Here is a 6,622-nt window from a genome sequence, read left to right as displayed (position 1 = left end):
TATATGCTAGTCGCTTGCTGCAGCTCCACATATATTTGCCTTTCCTTCCCACAAGCTTAAATAGTCTTGATCGCGAGGGTGCGAGATTGCTGAGTCGCTGTGGCTCACAGATACTATAACTCCAGATGCAGGTCCAGGTGTTTCCGCTCCAGGTGACGAGTACGAGCTCAAGTGGGAGTTCGACGAGGACTCTCAGCGTTACTACGTGTCTTTTCCTGATGATCAGTAGTGGTGCCTAGTTGGGGTACGATTCAGGGCCTTGTCGCATGTTGGGTTCTTTTCCATTTTGGCGCCGTAGTCGGGCCATGAGTGTTTGGATGATGTATGTTATTTATGTACTCTGATGTGACATGGGGAGTGTAAGCCAACTATGTTCTCCCCTTTATTATTCATATTACATGGGATGTTGTGAAGATTGCCTAACTTGCGACATATGCCTTCAATGCGATTATGTCTCTAAGTCGTGCCTCGACACGTGGGAGCTATAGTCGCATCGAGGGTGTTACATGGCGCCCGCACCCGAGGGGCAAGAGGGCGCGGCGGAGCACCTGCCCGGCTCGGGAAACGGCCGGTGGCGGCAGCAGGGGTGAGCTCGAGCGGCGTGGCTCTTGCCGCGGGGCAGGGCGCGCCAGCGGGAGCGGCGGGGCTTGGCACGATCCGGGGAGAGGCAGGGGCGCGGCGGCTAGCGCGCAGGGAGGCAACAGGCTGCGAGGGGAGCACGCGGGCATGCTCGCGGCGAGCGGCCAAAGCAGGTGGACGGAGAGGCGCGGGCAGCAGGGACGCGGTCCGACGCGGTGGTGGCAGGACAGGGGGGAGCGGCACGACTGAGCGCAGCGGTGGCGGAGCAGCACAGCAGCAACAGCAGAAGGCAAGGGCGGCTGGAGCGGGCGGCGAGGGGCAGCAGCGGCAGCAAGCGGGCGGCGCCTGCGGCGTGCTGGGGCGGCGCGCACGGAGGTGGGGCCGGGCACTGGGCAACGCGCGCGGCCGAGGTGGTCGCGACCTGGCAAGGCCGGGCGCAGCCATGGTGGCCAATGGCGCGTGCAACCACCTACGACAACGAAGATGAGGGGGAAGGGGAACGTGGCGGGGCTCACAGCGGAGCGTAGGGGGCGGCAGTGGGCACGGGAAGTGCGTGGGCGGTCCGGCGATGTCGAGGGCGCCGACGTCGGGGACGTTGGGGTCGGCGAGGGAGAGACGATGGAGCGGCGTCGACGAGGTGGCGGAGCACGGCGACCACGAGGCGGCGTCGGGGATGGGCGCCGTCAGGGGCATGAGGCGGCGCGAGATCGGGCTCCTTCCCGACCCGGATCCAGGTGAGTGGGGGAGAGACGAGGGAGGGAGTGGGGTTCATGGGGGGGGGGGGGTCGTCGGAGAGATGGGGATAGGGTCCGGTCGGGTGTGGCCTATAGGCCAGGGGAGCGGGGGAGTGGGCCGACCTGTGGGGTGGTCGACTGGGCCGGCGGGGTCGAGGCCCAGTGGGGAAAATGGGGGGTCCTTTTCTCTATTTTTATTTCTTTTATTTCTTTTTATTTTTTTTATTAAAAGGGATAGCTTACTATTTTGCAATCATTCCGAGCACCATATGACTCTAGTAAAATGTGCCACATGCCACAATAAATACTTTGCAATATTGTGAAGTTGCACAAAATTGTTTTGAGCATTTGGAAATGTTTAAGAACTTTTAGAAATTGAAAAGGCCAATTTAATTGTTGTTGGACCACTCAAATAATTTCCAGGAGCATTTTTGGAATCCAACAGAGGTAGGTTTCATCATGAAAAATACTTAGAGAATATTTGCCATAGTGTGAATTATTTTTCTGGCTCACTTGAAGATGCAAATAATTGGCTTGCAATTTGAATTGAATTCCCCTTGATTTTTGGACAAGTGGCATTTTGGCTTAGGAAAGCATGATGACAAGGCATTATTAGGGGGGATTACTGTAGCATGATACTGGGGGTGTTACATTGCTACTCTGTTATAAATCCTTCAAGTATTGTGCGTGTCATCATTACCGATCCAGAGATGACACTTATGCACAGAGATCCGATTGTTTGAGGTCTGGTGACTACAGCATATCATTAGGATCAGAAGAAACACTCTTATTAGCAAACAATTTCATAAGTTCATCTATCTTTCCACTCAAAATATTAATTTCTTCTATAGCATGAACGTTTTTACTAGTAGATCTTTCGGTGTGCCATTGAGAATAATTAACCATAATATTATCTAGGAGTTTGGTAGGTTCTCCTAAAGTAATTTCCAACAAAGTGCCTCCCGCGGCCGAATCTAAAAGATTTTTAGAAGCAAAATTCAATCCAGCATAAAAATTTTGTATGATCATCCATAAATTCAAACCATGAGTAGGGCAATTGCGAATCATTAATTTCATCCTCTCCCATGCTTGTGCAACATGCTCATGATCTAGTTGCTTAAAGTTCATAATATCGTTTCTAAGAGAGATGATCTTAGCGGGAGGAAAATACTTAGAGATAAAAGCATCTTTGCACTTGTTTCAAGAATCAATACTATTTTTAGGCAAAGACGAAAACCAAGTTTTAGCACGATCTCTAAGCGAAAATGGAAATAGCTTCAATTTAACAATATCATTATCCACATCTTTCTTCTTTTGAATATCACACAAATCAACAAAGTTGTTTAGATGGGTAGCGGCATCTTCACTAGGAAGGCCAGAAAACGGATCTTTCATGACAAGATTCAGCAAAGCAGTATTAATTTCACAAGATTCAGCATCGGTAAGAGGAGCAATCGGAGTGCTAATAAAATCATTATTGTTGGTATTGGAAAAATCACACAATTTAGTATTATCTTGACCCATCGTGACAAACAATCCAACACACAAGTACACAAGAAGTGAGCAAAAAAGAGGCGAGCGGAAAAAGAGGGCGAATAAAATGGCAAGGGTGAAGTGGGGGAGAGGAAAATGAGAGGCAAATGGCAAATAATGTAATGCGAGGGATAAGAGTTTGTGATGGGTACTTGGTATGTCTAGATTTGTGCGTAGATCTCCCCGACAACGGCACCAGAAATCCTTCTTGCTACCTCTTGAGCACTGCGTTGGTTTTCCCTTGAAGAGGAAAGGGTGATGCAGCAAAGCAGCATAAGTATTTCCCTCAGTTTTTGAGAACCAAGGTATCAATCCAGTAGGATACTACACGCAAGTCACCTCGTACCTGCACAAACAAATAAGAACCTCGCAACCAACGCGATAAAGGGGTTGTCAATCCCTTCACGGTCACTTACGAGAGTGAGATCTGATAGAGATAATAAGATAAATATTTTGGTATTTTTATTGTATAGATTGAAAGTAAAGATTGCAAAGTAAAATAGATTGGAAACTTATATGATAAAAGATAGACCCAGGGGCCATAGGTTTCACTAGTGGCTTCTCTGAAGATAGCATAAGTATTACCGTGGGTGAACAAATTACTGTCGAGCAATTGATAGAAAAGTGCATAATTATGAGAATATCTAGGCATGATCATGTATATAGGCATCACGTCCGCGACAAGTAGACCAAAACGATTCTACATCTACTACTATTACTCCACACATCGACCGCTATCCAGCATGCATCTAGAGTTTTAAGTTCATCAGAACAGAGTAACGCATTAGGCAAGATGACATGATGTAGAGGGATAAACTCAAGCAATATGATATAAACCCCATCTTTTTATCCTTGATGGCAACAATACAATATGCGCCTTGCTGCCCTTGCTGTCACTGGGAAAGGATACCGCAAGATTGAACCCAAAGCTAAGCACTTCTCTCATTACAAGAAAGATCAATCTAGTAGGCCAAACCAAACTAATAATTCAAAGAGACTTGCAAAGATAACAAATCATACATAAAATATTACAGAGAAGAATCAAATATTGTTCATAGATAAACTTGATCATAAACCCACAATTCATCGGATCTCGACAAACACACCGCTAAAAGAATTACATCGAATAGATCTCCAAGAAGATCGAGGAGAACTTTGTATTGAGATCCAAAGAGAGAGAAGAAGCCATCTAGCTAATAACTATGGACCCGAAGGTCTGTGGTAAACTACTCACACATCATCGGAGAGGCTATGGTGTTGATGTAGAAGCCCTCCGTGATCAATTCTCCCTCCGGCGGAGCTCCGGAAAAGGCCCCAAGATGGGATCTCTTGGGTACAGAAGGTTGCGGTGGTGGAAATAGGGTTTCGTGGTGCTCTTGGATGTTTTCGGGGTATATGGATATATATAGGAGGAAGAAGTAGGTCTGTGGAGCTGCGAGGGGCCCAAGAGGGTGGGTGGCGCGCCCAAGGGGCAGGCACGCCTCCCTGCCTCGTGGCCTCCTAGCTCCTTTCTTGAGGTCTACTCCAAGTCCCCTGGATCACGTTTGTTCCAAAAATAACTCTCCCGAAGGTTTCATTCCATTTGGATTCCGTTTGATATTCCTTTTCCGCGAAACACTGAAATAGGCAAAAAACAACAATTTGCACTGGGCCTTGGGTTAGTAGGTTAGTCCCCAAAATAATATAAAAGTGTATAATAAAGTCCATTAAACATCCAAAACAGACAATATAATAGCATGGAACAATAAAAATTATAGATACGTTGGAGACGTATCAGGTAGCAGTCTTGATGACTATCTTGATGAACTTGGTATTACTCATGAGTTATTTTCCCCTTATAATCCTCAGCAGAATGACATCATGGAGCGCAAGAATAGGACTCTTGTTGAGATGGCTCACACTATGCTTGCTGAATACAAGATGCCTACTCGCTTATGGCATGAGGCAATTGATACTGCTTGCCACATCATCAATAGGGTATATCTTCACAAATTCTCATCACAATTTTAAATTTGCACCAAAAGCACATGAAGGTTTTATGCTTGGTCACGGAAAGGATTCGCACACCTACAGAGTCTTCAACGCCTTTCATCACAAGGTTGTTGAAACTGTAGATGTGTGGTTCGATGAAACTAAGGCTCGCAAAGAAAGACCTACCTCATGTGCTAGATGAAATGTCACCTGAGGAATCCTTCAAGTTCAAGGCTACTGAGGATGTAATACCCACTGAGGAATCTGCTGAAGAAGTCATGCCGGAACGTGAAGAAAATCATGTTGGTGCACCTGAGGATAATGGCTCTGAAGAAAATGCTGAGCCCAATCAACGTCGTCAACCTGCTCATCCTCGCGTTGCAAATGAAGTGCAGATCGAGAAAATCATCGATGACATCAACGCACCAGGTCCTCTCATACACTCAAGAGATTCACATTTGTCTAACTTTTGTGGGCACTTTTCTTTTGTCTCTATCACAGAGCCCACCAAAGTTGGTGAGGCATTTCTGGAGCCTGAGTGGATACAAGCGATGCAAGAGGAATTACATCAATTCGAGCTCAACAATGTCTGGGAACTTGTCAATCGTCCAGACCCACGCAAGCATAATATCATTGGTACTGAATGGATCTACCACAACAAGCAAGATGAAAATGGCCTTGTGGTGAGGAATAAGGCTCGACTTGTAGCTCAAGGCTACACACAAGTTAAAGGAATTGATTTTGATGAAACTTTTGCACATGTTGCTAGACTTGAGGCTATTTGCATATTGCTTGCTTATGCTAACCATCATAATATCATCTTATATCAAATGGATGTGAAAAGTGCATTCCTCAATGGTAAGCTTGAGGAAGAAGTATATGTTGCTCAACCCCCAGGTTTTGAAAATCCTAAGCATCCTCACAAAGTCTTCAGACTCAATAAGGCCCTCTATGGCCTCAAGAAGGCCCCTAAGGCATGGTATGATACTTTGAAGAAATTCCTCATGAAGAAAGGCTTCAAACCCGGTTCACTTGACCCAACTCTTTTCACCAAAACCTATGATGATGAATTATTCATGTGCCAAATATATGTTGATGATATTATGTTTGGCTGTACTAACCAACGTTACAGTGACGAATTTGCCTATATGATGAGTGAGGAATATCAAATGTCTATGATGGGGGAAGTGAAATTCTTATTAGGTCTTCAAATTCGTCAACAACACAACGGCATCTTCATATCTCAAGAGAAATACCTCAAGGATGTGTTGAGGAAATTCGGCATGCAAGATTGCAAAGGCTTCAAAATCCCTATGCCCACAAATGGCCATCTATGCACTGGTGAAAATGGTATAGACTTCGATCAAAAGGTATACCGCTCCATGATTGGCTCTTTATTGTATCTATGTGCATCTAGGACAGATATTATGCTTAGTGTTTGCATGTGTGCCCATTTTCAAGCTACATCGAAGAAATCACACCATAAGGCTGTGAAGCATATTCTTCGATATCTAGCTCACACTCCAACACTTGAATTATGGTATCCCAAGGGCTCAGCTTTTGATCTCATTGGATATTCTGACTCTGACTATGTTGGTGATCGTGTGGATCGCAAGTCAACATTAGGCACATGCCATTTCCTTGGACGATCCTTAGTATGTTGGTCCTCGAAGAAGTATAACTGCATATCACTCTCTACTGCTGAAGCTGAGTACATTGCTGCTGGTTCTTGCTGTGCTCAATTGCTATGGATGAAGCAAACCCTCAAGGACGGCATCAATGTGAAGAAGGTGCCACTCTTCTGT

The sequence above is a fragment of the Triticum urartu genome, chromosome 7A (assembly GCF_056163025.1).
Source record: "Triticum urartu cultivar PI428250 chromosome 7A, HENAU_Tu73, whole genome shotgun sequence".
Lineage (NCBI taxonomy): Eukaryota > Viridiplantae > Streptophyta > Magnoliopsida > Poales > Poaceae > Triticum > Triticum urartu.
The sequence above is the reverse complement of the archived record's forward strand: the minus strand, read 5'-3'. Positions refer to the sequence as shown.